General features: G+C 39.5%; 1 non-coding gene across 1 annotated transcript; it reads right to left on the bottom strand.

Moving 5' to 3' along the window:
- Positions 1-4,718: 4,718 nt before the first annotated feature.
- Positions 4,719-4,791, bottom strand: Trnav-cac (transfer RNA valine (anticodon CAC)). Its single transcript has one exon. It is a non-coding gene; the product is annotated as a tRNA-Val (tRNA).
- Between the last annotated feature and the right edge of the window lie 17,779 nt (positions 4,792-22,570).

The raw sequence follows: 22,570 nt of genomic DNA, 5'->3' as shown, positions 1-22,570 counted from the left end.
GATTGGCCCACAATATAATAGCAGCTTGTTGAAATGGACCGTATAAATACCCATTTTCACTTTTTTGGCAGCAGAGACTAAAGACAAGCTGTCAAAAGACCTTGCCAATTTCATCCGGATGCCCATTCTCTGGCAGAGAAGAGGACAGAATGAAACAATAAAGGTGAGTTTAGCTGAATCCCTGGATGAATCTGTGCAGGAAAGGCTAATGAGAGACAAAAGGAGAGAAAGAACAGAAAAGAAAGAGGCAAGGAAATGGAACATCTCAGGAAGAGAAAAGGCAAAAGAGAATAATTAATAAATATTCCAAAATGTTCAGTGGTATAATTTAGCTCCCCCCCACAAAACAAAAACAAAAAACACTTGTCTGTGATTTTCAAGAGAACTTTTTAAAACAAAAAATAAATCAGGACTTTAAATTCTTTCATTTTCATTGAATAAAAGCCACTTTATAATATTTTTAGCCATCTGCTCAAAGTCACCTGTTTCCATTCTGCACAAATCATTATTAAAACATAATTTGCTTTCTTTTATCTCGTATTGCTAACTTCCAAACACCCACATATAACAGCCTTCTCATCAGAGCTACTACTTTCTGCTTTTGAAATCCTACTACGATTTCACACGTGGCTGCAACACAGCATAAGCAGAATATGAATTGTCAATGAGCCCATCCTGATGAAAGTATTGAATCCCATCACTTATACAAAAATAGAAGAAAAAGATGGTATTGTTACTCAGAGAGACAGAAAGGCAAGAAATGTCAGCTGCAATTCAATTGTCAAAATCAAAAGATGGATTAGTATGTAGAGCAAACTGTAACCAAAATATTTATTATGCCAAGGACTACATTTATCTTTAATGTTTATTTCTTAGGAAAAAACCCTCCCATTTCTTTCCATTATACTCCAGTCGCTATAATACTCAGGACATTTGAGGCTGTCGGATTTGTTACTTTTTTTCCAGAAACACAGTCTGTAGAATTATTATTCCTCTTTTTATGTTCCTAGTTAGACAGATGCTCCTCGTGAGTGCACAAAGGAAATCTGAAAAGAATCCCGTGGTATCACTTTTTGTAAAGGAAAGAACATTTTCGAAAAACAATTATCACTTGCTCTACCTTTTTGATTTAAGTTCAAATTTTTATAAACCAGATCTTCCTTTAAAGCAGCAGCTCTCAAGTCAGTTAAAATGACTGCCTTCTTTTTTTTGAACTGTTTTAAAATTCGTTTTATGAGCAGTTTTAAGTTTACAAAAAAAATATTGGGCAAGGACTTCCCATAGAATTCCCCACTTCATTTATTTCTCGTTATTAACACTGTATATTTTGAGTGGTACGCTTGCTTACTGAAGTCCATAGTGTATGGTTAAGGTTGACTCTGCATTGTACATCCCATGTTTTTTAAATTTTGTTTCGTTTTGGTATTAGGAATTGAACCCAGGGATGCTTTACCACTGAGCCACATCCCCAACCCTTTTCTATTTGAGAAAGGGTCTCACTAAATTACTTAGGGTCTTGCTAAGTTGTTAAGGCTGGCCTCAAACTTGTGATCCTCCTGCCTCAGCCTTCCAAGTTTCTGGGATTACAGGCATACATTCCAAGAGTTTTAACAAATGCATAAATGATATGCATCCACTGAGACAATATCATACAGAATAGTTTCACTGCCCTAACAGATACTGGAGTTGCATATTCTACATTTTTACTGTTGGGGTTAAAATTTTTAAAAAGTTTGCAGATCCCTATCTATAAGAACAAGTCAGAAGCAGAGCAGCAGACACAATTTGCCTTTGCCTTTGGCCTTATCTTACATCCTTTCCAAATTCCAAGGTCCTAGGAGTGATTCTTATTATTTTGAGTAAAGTACATGTGACAGACTCGAGGACCCTTCATGATTGACGTCTCCGGGCACGAACCCTGCCTGCATTTGTTTTAGCCACACTCCACTCTTGCAGCTCCTCAAATGCACCTCTCCCCTTCCTCACACCATCACACAGGGGCTGTTACCCTGCTTTAAACTTTCAGGGAGGCAAAACTTTGCCTTATCCTTGGAGATTCATTGTCTGGGTGTAAATTAAATTGACAAAATACAGTTTGTGGTGAGGCTTGGGAGGTGCCAGTAGTCTTTCCATCTTCTCTATGGCCATGACACCTGCCCACCACTATCCCCACTGAGAGAGAATTCTTGGTAGCCCCATTTTACAGAAGTTACTGGTTTTAGTCTGGTAAAGGAAGCTCCAAGAGGTCTTCTTTCCATCCATCGAATCTCAAATGACTTCTGCGTGAAAAAATCTTCTTGCCATATCTGGGGTTCTGAGTGGGTCCTCACAGGACATCCATGCGCGTCCACGCGAGTGTGTACACGGTCACTATCCTTATCAACTTTCTGCCTGTCTTCCCACCTTTAAAACTCAGCTATGGCATCATCCCAGGAAAACTGTCCTCAACACCCTCCCGTGGGACACAGTAAGTGCCCTTCCTAAGCATCCCCACAGCATCTTATGTCATTTGGCCAGAGCATTGCTATACAGTGTCCTCATTTTCTGGCCTGGAAGTTGACGCACCATGCTTGAGTGCTAGAACACAGAAATGCTAAATGACTGTCTATTGAAAAACGCAAATGAATAGTAACATCATTTTGGCAAGCTATGTAGTTTGGAAATTGGATTCCTTGTCTTATGAGAGGTCTTCTTTATTATTTTCTTCTGATTTTTTTTAAAAAAATGTAAAACATAAGCTGGGTATGGTGGCGTATGCTTGTAATTCTAGCAGCTCTGGAAGCTGAGGCAGGAGGATCGTGAGTTCAAAGGCAGCCTCAGCAAAAGTGAGGCACTAAGCAACTCAGTGAGACCCTGTCTCTAAATAAAATACAAAATAGAGCTGGGGATGTGGCTCAGTGGTCAAGTGCCTGTGAGTTCAATCCCCAGCACCACCACAAAAAAAAAAAAAAAAAAATTGCAAAACGTACATAAAACTTAGCTATTTTTAAGCATATAGTTCACTAGCTGCATTAACATTGCTGATGTGCCATCACCACCATCCATCTCCATGATTCTTATCTTATAAAACCAAAACTCTGTACCCATTAAGCAATATGAAATAATATAGTGCTTTGGTTTGCATTTTACTAATGATTAGTGATGTTAACATTTCATGTGTTTATTGATTATTTGTATACCTATTTTGGAGAAAGATCTGTTTAAGTCTTTTGCCCATCATTGAAATAGGATGTTTGTTTTGTTGATGATGAGTTTTAGAAGTTGTTTATATATTCTGCATATTGATCCCTTATCAGATATATAATATGCAGAAAATTTCCCCCATTCTGTGTGATACCTTTTCACTGTGCTGATGGTGTCTTTTGATTCATAAACTTAAAAATTTGCATAAAGTTCTATTTGTCTGTGTTCTTTTGTTGCCTGCTGCACAAGACTTGAACAGACATGTTTTTAGCTATTGCTTCTTTGAATAGTCTTTCTATCTCTTTATCTATGAACTCACAATGCATATTTTTGGTCTGCTCAATGATATTCCACAGGTCTCTTAGGTTGTGTTCACATGTTTTTCAATCATATTCTTTTTTCTGTTCCTCAGACTCAATAATTTTCATTGTACCAAAAAGTTCACTGATTCTTTTATCTGCTCAAATTTGAATTTGAATCTCTTTAGTGGATTTTTCATTTCAGTTATTGTACTTTTAACTCTCAAATTTCTTTTTAGTTTTCTAAAGTATTTTAATCTTTATTGATGCTTCTGATTTGTTCAGATGTTGTTTTCTTGACTTTCTGTGCATCTTCTTTAGATCTTTGAACATCTTCAAGACAATTGTTTTGAAGTCTTTGTCTTGTAGATTTGTCATCATATCTTTTCAGGAAAAATTTCTGACCATTTGGTTTTTTTTCCATTCAGATGGGTCACACTTTCTTTTCTTTTCTTTTTTTTTTTTAATCTTGTGATTTTTTTTTTGTTTTTGTTATTGAAAACTGGATATTTGAATCAACAATGTGACAAGTCCAGACTAATGTACAAACTTTAGTTCTCTGAGCCTGAACTTCTTCCTGGGCATGTATAATCACTTTTCAATTTTCCCCATATAAGTAGTTGTCTTTGAATGTGCCAGTATTTAATGTCTAGCTCCAAAAAGGAGAGAAAAGAAAAATTAGGAGGGATGGGGTAAAAATGGGGGTAAGAATACAGGATACTTAAATTTCCTGGAAGTTATCTCAGCTGGAGGGAACAGGCTTGCAGCAACATGGTGGGTGCCACAATGGCTGCTATCTCTTTGCACCTTTGTGATCAGAAGCAGCAACCAATAAGCAGAGCAGAGATCCCCAATATTTAGAGGAGAGGGTCTTTTTTGCTCACTTTGGCTCCCACAAGCTGTATATGAGCTGCTTCAGGAACATGTACACAGATGACTGGCAAAGGGCTGAGTACAGGGTTGGGGAGCTACACTGAGAAAAAGAGGTGAAATCGACCACATTAACTGCAGTTAATTGTCCAGCCTTCTGGTGGCTGCAAGCCTTTGATGTACTCCAGAGTTCCAAGTTAGTTACATCACGCAGTCTTCTTTCCACAGTTTTATTGAGGGAAAATGGACTGTACATTGTCCACGTTAGATACATACATATTTACTTATAGGTTATAAATATTTTATATACATGTGCAGATAGTTCTGATTTTTGATTGTTTGACTTGTGATTTTTTTTTTTGGGGGGGGGGATGCTGGGGATTGAACCCAGGGCCTTGTGCATGTGAGGCAAGCACTCTACCAATTGAGCTATATTCCCAGGCTTGACTTATGATTTTTTGACTTTATAATGATACCAAAACATACTGATACATTTTATTTTTCACTTTCCATATGGTATTCAAAAATTATGTGAGATATTTAAAACTTCATTATAAAATAAGCTTTGTGTGTTCTGAAGCATGTGTAAAGTAAGCTAGGCTGAGTTATGATGTTCAGTAGTAGATTAGGTGTAGTAAACACTTTTTTTACCCCTTGCTACTGGGGATTTAACCTAGGCACTCTACCACTGAGCCATATCCCCAGCTATTATTATTATTATTTATTTATTTATTTATTTTTGTTTTTAGACATGGTCTCACTAAATTGCCCAGGCTGGTCTTGAGTTTGTAATCCTCCTGCCTTAAGTTTCCTGAGTAGCTGGGATTACAGGTGTGTACCATCACATCTGGCTTAGGCACATTTTTAACTTAAAATATTTTCATATTATGATGGATTTATTTGGATGTAACCCTATTGTAAATCAAAGACCATCTTTATGTTGATATTTCATATATGATATGTCATAAAATAATTACTACAGTCAAAATTAGATTAACATATCCACCACCTCACATAAGTACATTTTTTTCTTCTCATGAGAACAATTAAGATTTACTCTTAGCAATTTTAAGTATACAATAAAATATTATTAATTACAATCACCTTTCTAGGCACTATTTTAGGTGTATTACATCCCTCTCCACACCTCTAGCAAGTACCCTCCTATTCTCTGTTTTTATTAGTTTGACTGAGATTCCACATATAAGTGAGATGATTTGGTACATGTATGATTTATTTCACTTGGCATAATGTCCTCCAGGTTCATCTATGTTGTCTCAAATAGCAGGATTTCCTTTTTAATGGCTGAATCATATTCCTCTGTCTGCATAGACACAAATTTTTGAAAAACCCCATTAATCCATCAACTGACCTTTAGGTTGTGGCCATGCTTAGGCTATTGTAAATAATTCTACAATGTACACAGGAAGGCAGCTATTTCTTCTACATGGGGGTTTCATTTCCTTCAGATATGTACCCAGTTGTGGGAATGCTGAATCATATGACAGTTTTATTTTTAATTTTTTGAGGCATCTCCATGTTATTTTCCATGGTGGTTGTACCAATCCACATTCCCACCCACTGAGCACAGGGATGCCCCTGGTATGATTTTAGAGCTGGAGGGATGAAGGGAAGGAGAGAGAGAGAGAGAGAGAGAGAGAGAGAGAGAGAGAGAGAGAGAGGGATTGAGGGAAAGGATATATTTGAAATGGCATTGTGAATTTCAGAGCTCTGTTCAGAATTTGAACGGCGCCTTATTAGCTATCTCATGTCTCTTGCTCAGAGCCTTCCTAACAGGTATGTGTGATATCTCACTGTGGTTTTGGTTGGCATTTCCCTGATGATTAGTTATGTTCAGTATCTTTTCACATACTCAATGGCCATCTGTGCAGCACAAAACGGTTCTCAGAATGCAGGTAGTGGTTGGATTAAGAAAATAAAAAATTATAAGAAATAAGGGCAAAGACTCAATTATGAGTGGAAGTGGGACTCGGTGGGTGATCCAGCTCGGATGGAGTCTGATTCTAACAATGATTGAGACCCCGTGTGTTTATTTTATAGGTTTTAAACATTAAAGGGATTCACTGAGAAAAGGCTTCTTCCAAGGTAAACTGGGCGAAGTTTGTGAGCAAAATAGCTTAGTTGGGTCTTATCAGTTTGTACCCATCTCTTCTACCTCAGGGCAGCTGGGATTTGAATTCAAGGCTTTTGAACTAGTACATTCCATGACAAGCAAGGAATTCTCCCTATCAACAGGAGTCATTTGCAAATGGGTGTTCCCCTTGGTGCCTGTGCACTGAAGGATTTCTAGGAGAGGCGTCTCACTCTCTGGGGTTACATACTTAAAAGCAATGATTCATTTGCAGCTCCTAATGTATGTCTTTGGAAAAATGGCCCATTTTGTAATTGAGTTATTTGAGGTTTTTTTTGTTGTTGTTGTTTATTTGCTTTTTACCTATTAGGTTGTATCAGTTTCTAATATATTTTGAGTATGACCTCCTGACTGGATATATGGTTTGCAAGTATTTCTCCTGTTCTTTGCCTTTTCATTTTGTTGGTTGTTTCCTTTGCCACGTGAGATTGTTTGGTTTGATGTTCTCTCCCTTGTTTGCTTTTGTTGCCTGTGCTTTTAGGGTCATCTCCAAGAAAACCACTGCCAAGACCTGTGCCAAGGAGCTTTCCCACTGTTTTCTTAGGAATTATATATCTCAGAGCTTGCATTTAAGTCTTCAATCCACATCAGGTCAATTTTCGTGAGTGGATCAAGATGGGCCAAGCAGATTCTGCCAGTACAATTGTTTTCTGTCTTCCTGGACTCTCCCTTAATTAATTTTGATGAAGTCAGTTTATCAAAGTGAAGAAGGATGAACAAAATTAAGAGATAAAGAGCTATGAAATTTAGGATGAAAGTAAGAGGATTACATTTCAATGTCTTTAGCAGAAGGCTCTGAGAGTAAGATCTATTCAATTTGAGGCAACTGAGGCAGAGTAGAAAGAGTCCTGAGAGTGAAGGTGGAATTCCATCATTTTATTGATTTGACCTTTGTCCCACTTCCCTATAAAATAGCGAAAAGAGTATATGATTTTAGAGCTGGAGGGATGAAGGGAAGGAGAGAGAGAAAGAAAGGGACCAAGGGAAAGGATATATTTAAAATGGCATTGTTAATTTCAGAGCTGTGTTCAGAATTTGAAGAGTTGGGGGAAGGCAGCTTTGGAGAAGCTGATCCTGATTGAACTACAGGCAGAAATTCCAGTGTGTCCTGGCAGGGGGAGCATCTCCTGTGAAGTGTACCTGGGTGTCCCGAGACCCTTCAGCAGCACACCTGGATGCGAATGCACTCTTCCAATTTGATTTGGAAACCCTGGTTTGCTGCTGGCTCTAGTTGAGTTTCATAAACCCAGGACAGGCTATTTGAATGAAGGTGGGGTGACCAGTTTCATCAGTTTATACCATATGGGCACAGCTGTAAGCTGTGGATTAGGACCAGAGCTCACTGTAGAGGACCAGGAAGCAAATTAAATAATGGTTCCCGTGGAGGGCCCTGAGAAACCTTTGGGCCAAAATCGCTCTCCAGTTGGCTTCCCCCCAGTGCTTGGATTGTCTGCACTGCTCAATCTCTTTGAGGGGCTCAGAATCCAATTTGGAATCAGAAATTGTGATAACTATCTATTATTTTAACTAAAGTTCCACAAGGATCTGTCATTTTTCTTCCCAGAATGACAACAATAAAAACAGCGAGCATTTGTCTAGGGGTATGGGTGTGCACACATGTCGTTCCAAGCTCATCACACAAGTTGCTCATTAAGTCTTCATTGCAGCCCTGAGTGAGGGCTATTATCACCCCCATTTCAGAGATGAAGCCATTACGGTGCAGAAGGTGACAAGTCTTTCCTAAGGACATAGATCAAGTACTTAGCAAAGCCAGACTCAGAATCAGGGCAGTCTGGCTCCCAAGTCTAACGACTTAACCACTGTGTTGTTGGCTCTGTATTTGTGACAGTGAAACAGAATATTAATCATTTATTGCTTCTTTTAGGAATTAGTACCTGAACTCCTTTTTACTTAAGAGATTATGTTTGCTTGATTCTTAGTATTTCTATTACAGAGTCAAGGGGAAGAGGTCAGCTGTAGAGCATTGCCTAGCATGTACAAGGCCCTGAATTTGATCCCTAGCACTGAAAAACAAAATAAAACGAAAACAAATGAACAAACAAAAAAACCCAGAATAACTGTGATTGGATGTTACTAATTAGCCCACAAAATCTTCTGTGATGAAAGTGAAATAGACCAGAACATCTCGCTAACACCACAACCTCTAACAGTTTTTCTCCTCTTGAATGGTCACCCAGATGTACAGGCAGTGGCTCAGGGGTAGGAAGAGGACAGCTCCCCCCTTATCTGCTCCTCAAGTCCCCATTAATGGAGCCAGTCCTGAGCCCTGGACTATCTGGATCATTGGAGGCTGAAGGTGGGAGCAGAGTGGATGACCCCCTCTGTTTTTGGTGTTCTTATTTCAAGAGATAATGGGGAGGCTGAAACCTTTTGTCTAGTCTGTCACTTTTTTGGTCTCTTAGTTTCTCTCTAATTGCAAATTTTAAAAAACCAAAGTAGACATTACTTTGGCAGATCCTGAAATGCTTGGATTAAGGCACAGGAAGTCCTTGTTAGAGTGTCATTACACGGGAGCAGGACACTAACCCATAACAACTATTCATAGCTATGGAGCCCAGCTCTGATTCATCTATCACATGGCCAGTCTTCCTGGCCAGGACAGATTCCAGGCCTAGCGCCCTCTCTGGGAGGGCCACTATGGGAAGAGCTGACGTGGGGAGCAGAACACTGACAGCAGGATGGTACAACCTGAGGGGGACATGCTCTCTAGGACCAGAGGAGGCTGCTGCCAGCTTCTCGCCCTGCAGCGGCTTAGATGGGCCTATCTAGAAGTCATTTCACTTAAAATATATCAAATTAAATGCACTAATGTACGCGAAACCTTTTGTAAATTTAAGCGCTTGTCATTATTGACATCAGCTAAAACTTAGGATATATAGATCCATAACCACATTAAAGGAAGATTCATTCTCTCTCTCTCTCTCTCTCTCTCTCTCTCTCTCTCTCTCACACACACACACACACACACACACACACACACACACACACACGGAAATTAGATTTAGACAGGTTTAAGGTTTTATTCTCTGACTCACGAATGTGATGTTGTAATAATGTGGGTTTAGAATGACAGTGCACACTTGAAAAACTTACACAAGGAGACAAAGAGGTGCGTATCCTAATGAGATTACAAGGAAATGCAAGCACAGGAGCCGTCAGAAACCCCATTTGTCTGCTGGGCATTTTCTTTGAGACACATCATTGATCATGGGTTTCACTTGGGGTCTTTGGCTTATTGTCTGGCTTGCTGTCTTGTGCCAGAGGATCAGATGACGATTTATCTCAGCTATTGATTGTGTGTGATCCTGACAGTCCAACAGAGCTGTCTGCAGACTTGGAGCTGGTGATGGGGGAAAACCAAAGCGGGACTTTCTGCTTTTGTTTGCAACATTGCCAAATTCACCCCTTCTCTTAGAATTGAATCTGTTACAGATAGAGTAAAACACAAAGGGTTTTTTTAAGAGGAGGGAGAAATGGAATAACAAGAGGAGTTGGTGGGAATTTGAAGGGAAGTTTAGAATACTCTCTCTGATTGTTCAGGATGGAAATAAAGTATAAAATCCTGAATAATGCCGCAGTCCGGAAAGTCTTTCTTTCTTTGATTTTGTACTGGGGGGGATTGAACCCAGGGGCACTGTATTACTGAGCTATCCCCAGACTATCTATCTATCTATCTATCTATCTATCTATCTATCTATCTATCTAGGCATTGTGTCCACCTACAACTAAATATATATATTTTATTTATATGTTTATTTATATGTGGTGCTGAGGATCGAACCCGGAGCCTCATATGTGCTAGGTGAGTGTTCTACTGCTGAGCCACGACCCCAGCCCCCTTTTATATTTTTTTGATACAGGTTTTCACTAAGTTGCTGAGGCTGACCTTAAACTTGTGGCCCTCTTGCCTGGGCCCCCTGAGCCACTGGTATTACAGATGTGCACCACCCCATCTGACTTGAATAACCTTTTTGCTCATGGAAACATTGTCATGTTCTGTTTCAAGCTAAGATTGTTTGGATTAAGGGCAATGTCATCTATTTAGTAGATTTTTTTTTGGGGGGGGGGAAGGGGGTTACTGGGGATTGAACTCAGGGACCCTTGACCACTGAGCCACATCCCAGACCTATTTTATGTAGAGACAGGGTCTCACTGAGTTGCTTAGCACCTCGCTTTTGCTGAGACTGGCTTTGAACTCACAAACCTCCTGCCTCAGCCTCCTGACCACTGGAATTACAGGTGTGCACCACCATGCCTGGCTATTTAGATCTTTATGGTGATGAAACTATGTATCAGGCACTGTGCTTCACGCTGGGCATATGTAGCTGAATATAACAAGCCCCTTTCCCCCTTTTACAAACTAGTGTGGAATACAGACCAATAAGAGCCAGGAAACCAATGCATAAATGGTTTCCTGGCTCTTATTGGGCTAACCCTGATAAACTCTGCAGGGTTCTGGGAAGGGGTTGGGAAGCCTCACAGAGGATGGTTATCAAAGCCATTGCAAAGAAGTGGCATCTCAGCAGGAACCAGAAGCGTGGGGTGATAGTCTGTGAGGTCAGGGAAGGTGACTTCTTAAACTGAGAGAGAAGACCTGAAGAACAGATGAGCAACATCCAACTGATGTCTTGTCTTTACCAATAGGCAAGAAGTGGGGCTTCAAGAACACTTATACTTTAGCGGCAAATAGAAAACCTTCCCTACTCCTTAGAAATTTAGCTAACTCAAGAGAAAACTCGAGTGGCCAGTTATTCAAGAAAACGGGTCTCTAGGAGTGTAAATTGGTATAATCACCTTGGAAAATAACTTGGACTTCTCTGATAAAGTTTAACTCTTCAATACCTTGAGACTCAGCAATTCCTCACCAGTGCCATGGTTGTTACAAGTGTTGCTCCTGTGTCTCTACCCTGCTGCACCTTAATTGACCATAGTCCCCAATGTCTGCGGTGGGGATCAACAGATGCCACTCCGCCATGAGGATTATTTTGAGGTGAAGCCATCTGAGAAAATGCAGACAGGAAGAACTCTTGCCCTTCCTCTACCTGCCAATGCAGGAAAACCACTCTAATTACTTAAGACAGAGATGGTACCTGGAGAGTCCACATAAACAAACCTTACTAGCTTTCCCTCATCTACTAGTGGTGTCTTCCAAATGTTTACCTTCCCACATTCCTAGAATGCTCAGAAACATTTCCTTTGTGTGGGGAGCCACTCTGAATGACCCACGCCTTCCAGTCCTGAAGCAAGAGGCTCTGACCAATCACTACATTTCGTGGTGATTTGGGTGTTGTCCCAGCCAGGGAAGTAGAAGGTGTGCCTTCAGATATAGGCGTGTCACCCATGGGGGTCGAACTACATTCACCAATTTTTTTTGTAATCCTACCCCTTTGCCCTGTTCGGGATAGAATGTTCCATGGAAACTCCCTTTGTGTGTCCCCTTCTCTTGCTCTGCCTTTGGGCGTGGGCTTCCTAGAGGTCAGTCAACCTGCTGACAGCAGACATCACGAAGCTAGACTCAGCCCCCTGGAAACTGACCCCTTGCCTCATTTGAATGGCTTCTCTTCAATAAAAGGGTTCAGCATGAGCTCTTCTCTCTCTTTCTGTGGACCCTTAAGGTCAGAGAAGCCGTCACAGGACCCAAAGAAAAAGGTGATCTCTGTCTCTTGTGTGATTATTTTGTGCAGCCTAGTTCACCTGGAATGACCGTGAGTGTTTTAGTCGTGAGGAACTCGACTCCTTTGCCTTGTCATTTCTCCACAAATTTATCAACCTTTGAATGGGGTAAAAGCTTCCAGGCCCATCTGCTTATTTATTTATTTTCCTTATCTGTGAATCATCCCCTCTACCCCTTATGTCATGGAAAATTTCAAGATCGGTGGAATTTGTATTCTTCTGCTAATCTCCCCCTACCCCCACATCAGTTTATTTTGCAGGTTTGGCCACTGAGCCTAAAAAGGTAAAGGAAAACATTTTCCTTCTCTAGACTGAGGGTATGTTACTTAACATGGTTAAGGCAGATTGCAGTTGCAGATGGGATTAATGGGTCTGAAGATGAAGGATGGGGCCACAAGCCCAGGAAGGTGAGGGGCCTCTAGAAGTTGGAAAAGGCAAGGAAATTAATTCTTTCACAAGGCCTTCAGAAAGACATCTTGACCCTACTGACACCTTGAGTTTAGTCCTGGGAGTCTCAGTGTGGGTTTCTATCTCTAAAAACATAAGATAATAAATTTATGTTGTTGTAAGTCGTTAAGTTTTAAGCCATTTTTACTGCAGTCTTGGGAATCTAGTACAAGATTTGTACACAGGCTTACCTCATTCATTTTCACTGCTATGTAGAATCCTATTGCATGAATTCTTTTCCTACTTTCAAAACAATATTCAATCATGTTGCTTCAGGTACCTGTAGTCAACATAGTTTCATGATTTTCTTCTGAATGACTCTTCCACATTTTATTTCTCTAGGTTCCTATTGAGGGACATTTTGTTGTTTCCAATTTTTTTTTTGTTATTATAAAATGTTGCTGTGACTGTTTTTTAATTTGTTTCCTTAAGCACATGTGTAAGAGTTCCTGAGAGGAGGGTGAGTTGATAACTCACGGGAATAATGAGTCTAATGTGATGCCAAGTTTTCAACTTAAGGAGGAGTGGAATTGCTGAATCTCAGTGTATGCATCATTAACTTTATTATCTGTGCTAAATTGCTCTCCAATGTGGTTCTCATAACTTAAACTCCTCCAGCAGTTCAGGAAGGTGCCCATTTTCCTGCAAACTCAAATTTGACTTTTAAATTTTTGCCAATATGATGAGTCTAGAATGGCACCTCCTTTTAATTTTAATTTGCATTTCTCTGATGACTAATGAAGATGGATATACTTACATGTTTATTGGGTCTTTGTCTTTCCTCTTCCTTGAGTTGTCTGGATAATGTGGCACAATACAGAAGAGAGGCCCAATGAACCCAGGACAATGCCCCATAGGAAAATAGGATTACACTCCCATTTGCCTTCATGGTTATTTAAGTAGGATTTATTACATTTAAATAAATTTAAGTGAAATTTTCATGAAGATCTAATGAATGTATCACATTCAGTACAATATAAGTATTCATATTTCTCTTTTCACATCAAGAAGAACAAAAAGCTTCTCATAAGGGATGTTGTCTTGATAGTATTCACAAGTATTTAATTCTTAAGCTGTAAAGGAAAGGTGCTTGACAGAAAATTACACGTGGGCGGTGGTCCCGCGATGCTCTGTTCCCTGGTTCTAAAGCAGCACTGTGCCCACCCGTCCAAATGCCTGGTTCTCCTTTTCCAGAACTCTTCAGCTGAGAATTACCTCTAGTTAGGAAAATGACCGCCCTCTCTGCAGTTTCACAGCGCCCTCTTGTGGAAACTATCTGAACGTGCACAGTGGAGGGCTCACCCACTTTCCACTGTGAAACAATAAAAATAGGCTTTCTGCATTTCTACTTGTTAACTATGAAATTATATTTAGTATATGAAGATAAAAACGCATATATTTTACATCTATCTATCTATCTATCTATCTATCTATCATCTATCTATCTATCTATTCATCCATCCATCTATCCATTCATCCCAGTCTATCAGGTCTATTTTTCGTAAGTAGATAAATACAACTATGGACAAATAAAGATGTAAATACGTTATAGGATTATTTTCCTTCTCACTTCTAGGTCTTTGTGACACGGAAATATCCTCAGTAAAGTGCTATTAAGTGTTGTTATTAATTGACAATTTGCCTTTGACTTGACATTTTTTCCTCAAATTCTACTGTGTTCCTTTTAATCATGATCTTTATTTAGTCCTCCAATGTGATCTTTTTCTCCTAAAAGAGAAATTGGCTCAGCATAAATCACAGCCTTTATTGTAGCAGCCATATTTCTTTCCTTTCCCTTCCATTCCTCTCTCTCCTCTTTCCTGCCTTTCCTCCCACTCCCCACCTTCTGTGATTTCTTGTAAATGCTCAGGTGAATTTCCTGACATTGCAGTGCTGGTTTTGTTGCCACACTGACATCCCTGGTTCATGGTGAGAATGTCTTCCAAGATGCTTTGGACATGGGAGTGATCTACACATGTCAGTTGGAGGGTGAGCTGAGTGAACAAGTGAACAAATGCAGGCTTTCTGCAGCCATTTATCACCGATGGGCAGAGCTGAGTCAGATGCTTCTCAATCACTGAGCATCTAGCAAAGATGAAGTTCACGGTCCTAATGGAGAACTACACCATCTGGGGTTTTATGACTTTCATCTCTAGCTCTATGGTATTTCTAAGAGACTTCTTCTGTTGCTACTGTCAGTCTAAGATTTGCTCCTTTAAAAAATTTGCATCACATCACTTATCTAATTTAAGTAAAAAATAATTATACTTGTTTTTTAATTTGTAAGATGAATTGGTATTGTGGTTGGCACAAGCTCTGGAACCCCACTTTCTGCGTATGAATCCATGTTCTTCTGGGTCATTGGTGAACTTGGGAGGGGTATTCAGATTCATCAAGCATTGAAGATCTCCTGATTATTTTTGAGATTTGTAGACATTTATTTTCTTCTGGACTATTGCCATATATGTTTTTTACTCATTTTTCTATTAGGTTGCTTTTTTTTGAATTACCGATATTCATATATTCTGAATTCCAAATCTTTGCCAGTTATAGTCACTTCATAAATTTTCTATTTCTATTTCTTTCTCTTCTCTTTTTATGCTGTCAAATTTATCAAATTTTCCTATAAGGTGTGTGTGTGTGTGTGTTTTGTCTTCTGTTTTTGTTTTTGCAGTGTTGGGGATTGGACCCAGAGTCTTGCATATGCTAAGCAAGCACTCTACCACTGAGCTACACTCTTAATCTACCTAGAATTTATTTTTGTATATGCTGTGAGAAATGATTGAATTTCATTTTTTCCTCATGTGGGTAGTTTTCCTATTTCCACTTACTAGAGTATACATTGTTTCCCAATGATCTGCATAAAATAAAAATATGTATTTTTACCAGGATTTTTACAGAAATGATGTCTGTATTTATCAATGCATCCTATCAGGAGGTATATGATATTTTTATCTTATTACTGATAATGTATTCATCACTTAGTAAGTTGGTGTCTATCAGTTTTCTTAACTGTGAGCTTCTATTTTGTTTTCCTTTGTAACCAGTAAATATATTGTTCAGAGATACTTTGAGATATGTACATCTCTTGTTACTCATTGGACATTTACCTGCTAGCTTTAGAAACTCTGGGCTCCCTGTCAGGGAAGAGCAGTTATCTTTTGTTTTCTATAAATGCATATGGTAGACAATAAGAAGGAGAACCATCCCTAAAAAGCCCAATGGGCTAGTCAGATGGGTTAAGTTATGCTGTGACAACAAGCAAGTCTCTAGCATCAGTGGCTTAACATAGCCAAAAATTTATTTATCTCCTTCTCCATATTCATTGTGGGTTGTCAGGGGGGATTCTGCTCACTCAAGGATAGAGGTTGACTGAGGTCCATCTTTACATAACTGCCATACAGGGAATGAGGTGAATTATTGGTTGACTCTTAACACTTCTTCCTAAAAGCGAAACACGTCACCTATGCTCCACCAGCCAAAGTAAACCACATAGCTGGACCTGCTAATGGGGTACAATGAGTATAATCCTACCACGTGCTCAGGAGAGTGGAACTGGAATGCTTGTGGATAGCCTCAGGACACCAATATATGTCTCCCAGAATTCAAAATTCAGTCAAATAAGGTGTGGTAAGTTGAATCATTCTTCCCAAAGTTTTCTCTCTTTCAGAAGACAGAGCATATACCTTTATCACTTTGAGTTCAGGTTTGTCCCTGTGACTACTTTGGCCACTGGAATATGAGCAGAATATTCCAGAAGGCACCAGTTTTGGGCAGAAGTGTTAAAATCCAAGGCATGAACATGGTGTATGTCAGTAATTTCTCTTCTGGCCTTCGACCATGAAAACAAAGTATCACAGAGAGGGTCGACTCCTTCATCTAGCTCTAAAAGGAGAAGACAGGTGGAGCCAAGTTGAGCTCAGGTCCGTGGAGCCCTGCAGAGGTTGCAGCTAAGATGTCGCATTGATGAAATGTGGATAAGAAACATTTGTAAGCCAGTGAGATAAGGTGGGTTAATACCAGGACCAGGATTTAGGAGCTGGAATGAAACACTCTCCTTGGATGAGTTTAGAGGTGCCAAACAACTCAAAGGGATTGATATTTTCATGCAGTGTTTCTAAAAATCATCAAAATTAATTCAAAAGAATCCATGAGGAACAAAGTATCAAAAGTTTGAGTGGAGATAACATGAGCTGATCAGCTTTGCTGAAGCTCACTAAATGGAAAAGTTTGATGCAATTGAACACAGATCCCCCCTGAAGTTTTAGCAAAAGAAAGTGAAGAATAGAAAGCTGGTGGGATATAATGGGCTGGCACCAGTTAGACGTCTGCCCTAAATTAATGATCCACTACCACATGTCCTGCTTTGTTTTTAGTGAACACATCAAGCATTGCAAGTAACACATTGCAAAAGAAGAGCTTATATATAAAAATGAAGGAACAAGGAACATATTAGAAATCTAGACCCAAATGTGTCTTACTGGAAAGAATCAGGGGCCAATTTGGAGAAAGACAGTGGTTGAAGTGTTACAGGGCTGGGGTCTACTGGAAACCCGGGCAGCACGGAGACCCCCATTCACACCTTGATTCTTGTGGTCAGTCTGGAAAGCTTTCAGACATGTCACTCGGGGTAGCAGGAATGAATTTATTTGAAGGTACAGGAAAGGGGAAAAGGGGACAAAACTCAAGGGAGAGAGTGGGTCCTCTCAGAGAGGAAAGAACAGCATGCCTCTCCTGCCCTCTAGTTTTATTGAGGGTCCCAGGGAAGTTTCTAGAGAGTTCTGTCCAGGTCACCTCTTTATTTTTGACTGACAGCAGGATAACATCAGAAAGTCCCCACTTCCATGACAACTCTAGGTCACTTAGGCCCATGCTGTTCTTACAGATTTTTTTTTTTTTTTTAAAGAATTTTTTTCACAATACCTTTATTCTATTTTTTTTTTTTAGAGAGAGAGAGAGAGAGAGAGAGAGAGAGAGAGAGAGAGAGAGGAGAGAGAATTTTTTAACATTTTTTTTTTTTAGTTTTTGGCGGTCACAACATCTTTGTTTGTATGTGGTGCTGAGGATCTAACCCAGGCCGCACGCATGCCAGGTGAGCACACCACCGCTGGAGCCACATCCCCACCCCCTGTTCTTACAGATTTTATGATTAGGAAAAATTATCTTTATCTTCCTGAGTTCTGTGTTCAGGGTTGTGTAAGAGTCACAAAAAATCCCCCCTTGAGGGTAATCTGTGTTTTTCTTACCAGCTTTTCAGGTCCTGCATTTCTCCTGCTAACAGAGAGTTTGCTGAGTAAGGAATGTTACATATCCTCTTGACTTAAGCCAGGCAGGGTTGCAGGTAAGCGGCTTTTTAAAAGTGAAAATGTGGGGGTCAGCCCAGTGGGTCCATTTTATAGAATTTCCCCCTTATCCTCATGCTACCATCACTCATATCTGTCTGTCCCCTAACAGGGGGAGGCCCCTATAGCCCGACAGGGCAATTCCTCTTCTGTTGTGAGTTTCTCAAAACTAAGGTTTCATCACAGGCTTCTCCAGGAAGTGCAGTTGCAACATCTGTGTTTTCCATTTTCATCTTGGAAAGGTAAATAAGATAATATATTCAAAGCAATTCAAATCTATTCTATTTTTTTAATTCAAAAAAATTTTTTTTTTGGTAGTTGCATATGGACAGAATGCCTTTATTTTATTTGTTTATTTTTATGTGGTGCTGAGGATCGAACCCAGGCCTCACGCTAGGCAAGTGCTCTGCCACTGAGCTACAGCCCCAGCCCTCAAGTCTATTTTAAACAAGAAAGATGCATGGAAATCATGGGTGGAGGTTTGTCACCTACAAGACTGCAAAAAGCATTCTCTATTCACTTGAATAATTTGCTTCTTTTGGAAGTCATTTTAGCAATAAATCAGGACACAGGTGAAACATTGCAATAAAATTATTTCAACAAAGATAACATCCTGACAGTTGAACAGCCTACACCATAATTTTCGATAGTGGAAGTGATACTGCAAGTCAGAAAGGGAGTGCATGATTTCTCTTTAACTGGTACTTTAAAAAAAAAAAAAAATCTGTCTTTCTGCTGTAGAAAATGACCCAGCTAAAGTGTCTAAAGCTTAAAGATATATTTTTGTCTAATTGTCTTACTTCGATTCTGTTCACATAGTATTTTAATTAGTTTTCTTGGTAACAAATATAGCTAATAACTGCCGGTGATGCTTATGAAAACTAATTCCCAGACATATAAGCTATTATTCTGTATTTATGGAGGATGTATTAGAAATTGTTGATACTCTATTAAACTTAATATTTCAGAAATTCTACTTGCCAGAAAGGCTTTCAACCTTAAGTTATTTTGTAAGTCATATAACATAACGTACAGGTAAAACTTTATGTGATATTTCATGATTTCTTAAATTGGAATTAATTTCAGTAATGTAAACGTTTTTCTGCTGTAGAAATTCAGTACCTGAAAAAAAGATTACTTTGTTGTTTAAAAAATTGACTAAATAAAATGTAAAATTAAAAAATCAGTAAAAGTACAAGTTTTCACCAGTTTAAACATATGAATGTTAAACAAAAAGCAAGAGTACCATTTAAGTTTTCTGGGTTCATTACTAGAACAAAAGATAGGCTCTTGGATTCATTATTTCACTCCAGTACAAAATAGAATCTGTCTTGATGTGAGTTTACTCATAGTATGGACATGCCTTCCTGGAACATTTTGATTTACATTTCTTTTTACATGTGTAAGACAGGATATTGATCCTATTGCTCTGAGTCTTCAAGTAACTGACTTTTACAAGACAAAAGTTCCTTCTGTGATTTAGAAGCAGAGTTCCTGCTCTGACAGATTTTATACTATGGTGGGAGGAGGTGGATTAACAATAAAGAAAACTGCATCCAGTAACTGAATTAAAGAAATATTATTTTAGATGCTAAATTAATGCTAAGCATAACATATTTTATTGCTGCTGCAGAAGCTACAGGGGTTGGAAGAAGAGTGAAGAGCATTCTTGACAGAGAAAAAAGGATCTTGGAGTAACGATTTACAAAAAGTTAATTTTTTTCCATAGACAGCAAAATGCCACAGATGCTTTCAAGTGGATTGTGATGGATAGGGATTTTGCTGTAGGGGTGGATCTCTCTCTGTGTGTACAGCTTTTCCTTCAAAGAACTTGAAATTTCAGATTTACTTTCAAAGTTTATTGAAACAAGAAATGACTATTTGTACCAATGAAACCGAGGAGGTGGTGAGTGTTGGAGAGGTGGAGGAGGCACATAGTTGTGGTTTTTCCCGCTGAGAGGAGACCAAGTTTGCATTTTAGGAAGAGGAAGAGGTGGTGGGGATGGAGGGGAAGGGCCTTCTTCCAGGGAGAGTTGGTGAGTAATTGGAGGGCTGTGGAGTGGATAGAAATTTAAAGATTCTGGGGTGGGAAGCATGGCTGGTGACACCATTTTCTGAGATAAAGAATGAGAGCAAATAGGTTTGCATGTGTGTTTTTTGGAAGAAGACAACTATGAATTCAGCTTAGTTATGTAGTTTAAAGTGTACAAAAGACATCCAGAGGGGGCTAAATGAAGTCTTTTGAAAACCATTGACCTATAGATGATGCCAAGTCACGTGCCAGACAACTCTCAGCAAATGGGACTCGGTTTCTGAGAAGACCAAGGACTCTGGCAGTCCTTCCTTATCTATAGTTTTGCTTTCTGAGGTTTCAGTTACTGATGACAGATTTCTGTTTGAAAATACTGTATAGAAAATTCTGGAAATAATTTAAAAGTTTCAAAAAGCATGTTATTTTGGGTAGCACGATCACACAGTCCTATTTTATCCTGCCCGGGACATAAATCGTCTATTTTTCATGTTGTATCTGCTCCCTGCCTATTAGTCACTCAGTACTTTTCCTGAATTCCCACAGCTTTTTGTAAATATCCATCCAAATTGTTAGCATAAACATTTTGTAACTACTTATGTAACTACCTCCCTTATCAGGCTGTGAATACTTCAGAATAGGATTTGTTTTTTGATTTCTGGTTTTATAAATTCCTAACATTTAGTTAAGTTCTTGTACATAGCATGTGTTAGAAAATATTTGATGTTTGAATGCATTTTGCCACCTGGTAACATTTTCTAAGACTCTGGTTTGGCCAGAAAAGTAACCTTAAACATGGAGTCCATTTCAGCGTTGGCCTTAGACTGTAATTCTGACTTAATGAAGATATATTTCTAAATAATTATGAACATTGAATCTAGATCTTGATAGGTTTTGGGACTTTTAACTATATGCACTCTAGCTTTGTGTTACAAATCCCAAAGATTTCTCACTACTTCTGGAGACAACTGATGACCTAGAGTTGGCCTCTTAGTATGTTACCCAGAAACTTTGTATGGTTAAGAAAGCATGTTGGAGAACATTGAGACTTTTTTTTTTTTGGACTCATTTGTCTCTTGCCCCATGGGCTTGACTTTCCAAAGGTCTTTCTGGCAACAAATACACCAATGCAGAAAGCACTCTGAAAGGATTATGGGAAGTAATGAGTCCCACATAAAGAGAAAGATGGTCCAGTCTTGCAAAATACAGCTCATAGACCTCTTTCACTTAGTCAGAAGAGCTGGTATGCAAAATCTTGGATCTGATGTGCTCTCTTCTCCAAGGAAAAGGCAAAATGGGAACTCTGGAAGATGAAGCATTTGGTCATTATCTTGGTTAGGCTCTTTTGGTTTAGAACTCAGCTAAGTAGCCACAGCAAGGAGGGGTAGGCAGGGGGATGGGTGGGACAGAACAGATAATTCTAAAGATACATATGGGGGCAAAAAAATGTAATCTCAAAACTCACGAAAGCTGGAGCTGTTAAGCCATCAGGGACTACTGGGGCAGCTCTGGGGAAGGCAGTACTTCTCTTTGAGAATGTTTTAGCATCTTTGCTTCTCTCATAGCCTCACTGCTGATTCATAACTCCTATTCCATTGCATCTACTGGGCTCTATTTTTGCATAAAATTGACTCCCAGGTTCTCAGTATTTCCTGACTCACAAATGTCTTAAGCTAGATGTTTGCCTCAGTTCTCTATTTTAATACCAATGTCTAGGGTCAGTAGGAAGCCTATCAATGGGGTACACTGAATCAAATGCCTGCAGCGATTCCCCAAAGTGAGGGACAGAAGCAGAAGTCACATGATCTAACATGGCTACCATTAGTGACTTTAGCAGGGGATTAAGTGGGCATTTTCCCTTAGAGTTACATAGGCTTGTGATTCAGGGTTACATAGGCACCCTGATTCTCCACCACAGATGCCAGTCCTTTATATCTAGGTGGCCAGAACCTGTCTGATGATGTTGTTACATTGTGGGAGCTTCAGGTCTAAGAAAGTGTGGGGCGATTTCCACTTGCTGAGTATCCATGGCATTCATATAATGAATGAGGAGACAAAAGGCTTCCTGAAGGGCACAATGGTGTTAAATCCACCAGTGTCATAGGAGTGAAGCCCTAGGATAGGCTTAATTGAGGAGTCCTCAGTTAATTGAGGAGTCCTGAGATAATAAGGAGTCAGGCAAGACAGCTGATTGAGCCCAAGGACCTGAAAATAAAAATTCTGGGTTTAATCAAAGTCACATCTCTCCCAGGAATCAGGCAGGCTTTGCTTGAAGCCCTCTCATTTTGATGTCAGGAGGAAGACATAAGGCTGGGAGGAAGGGAGACAGGCTCCTAGGTAACTTCCTGAGCAGGAGAGCACAAACAGCACCTGCATATATTTGCTAAAAAACTTACAAAAAGGCTATTAATCAGGACCTACATGACTGGGGTCCATGACACTCCAAAGAAAGAAACATTCTTGACTGATATTTTGATTGGACTATAGGCTTCATAAATACCTCGTGGACACCAACTGCCTTACCCAAGATTGGGCAGAGGGCTGACTTCCTTAA

This window comes from Callospermophilus lateralis, chromosome 4 (assembly GCF_048772815.1).
Source record: "Callospermophilus lateralis isolate mCalLat2 chromosome 4, mCalLat2.hap1, whole genome shotgun sequence".
NCBI classification, from domain to species: Eukaryota; Metazoa; Chordata; class Mammalia; order Rodentia; family Sciuridae; genus Callospermophilus; species Callospermophilus lateralis.
This window is presented reverse-complemented; position numbering and strand designations above follow the sequence as displayed.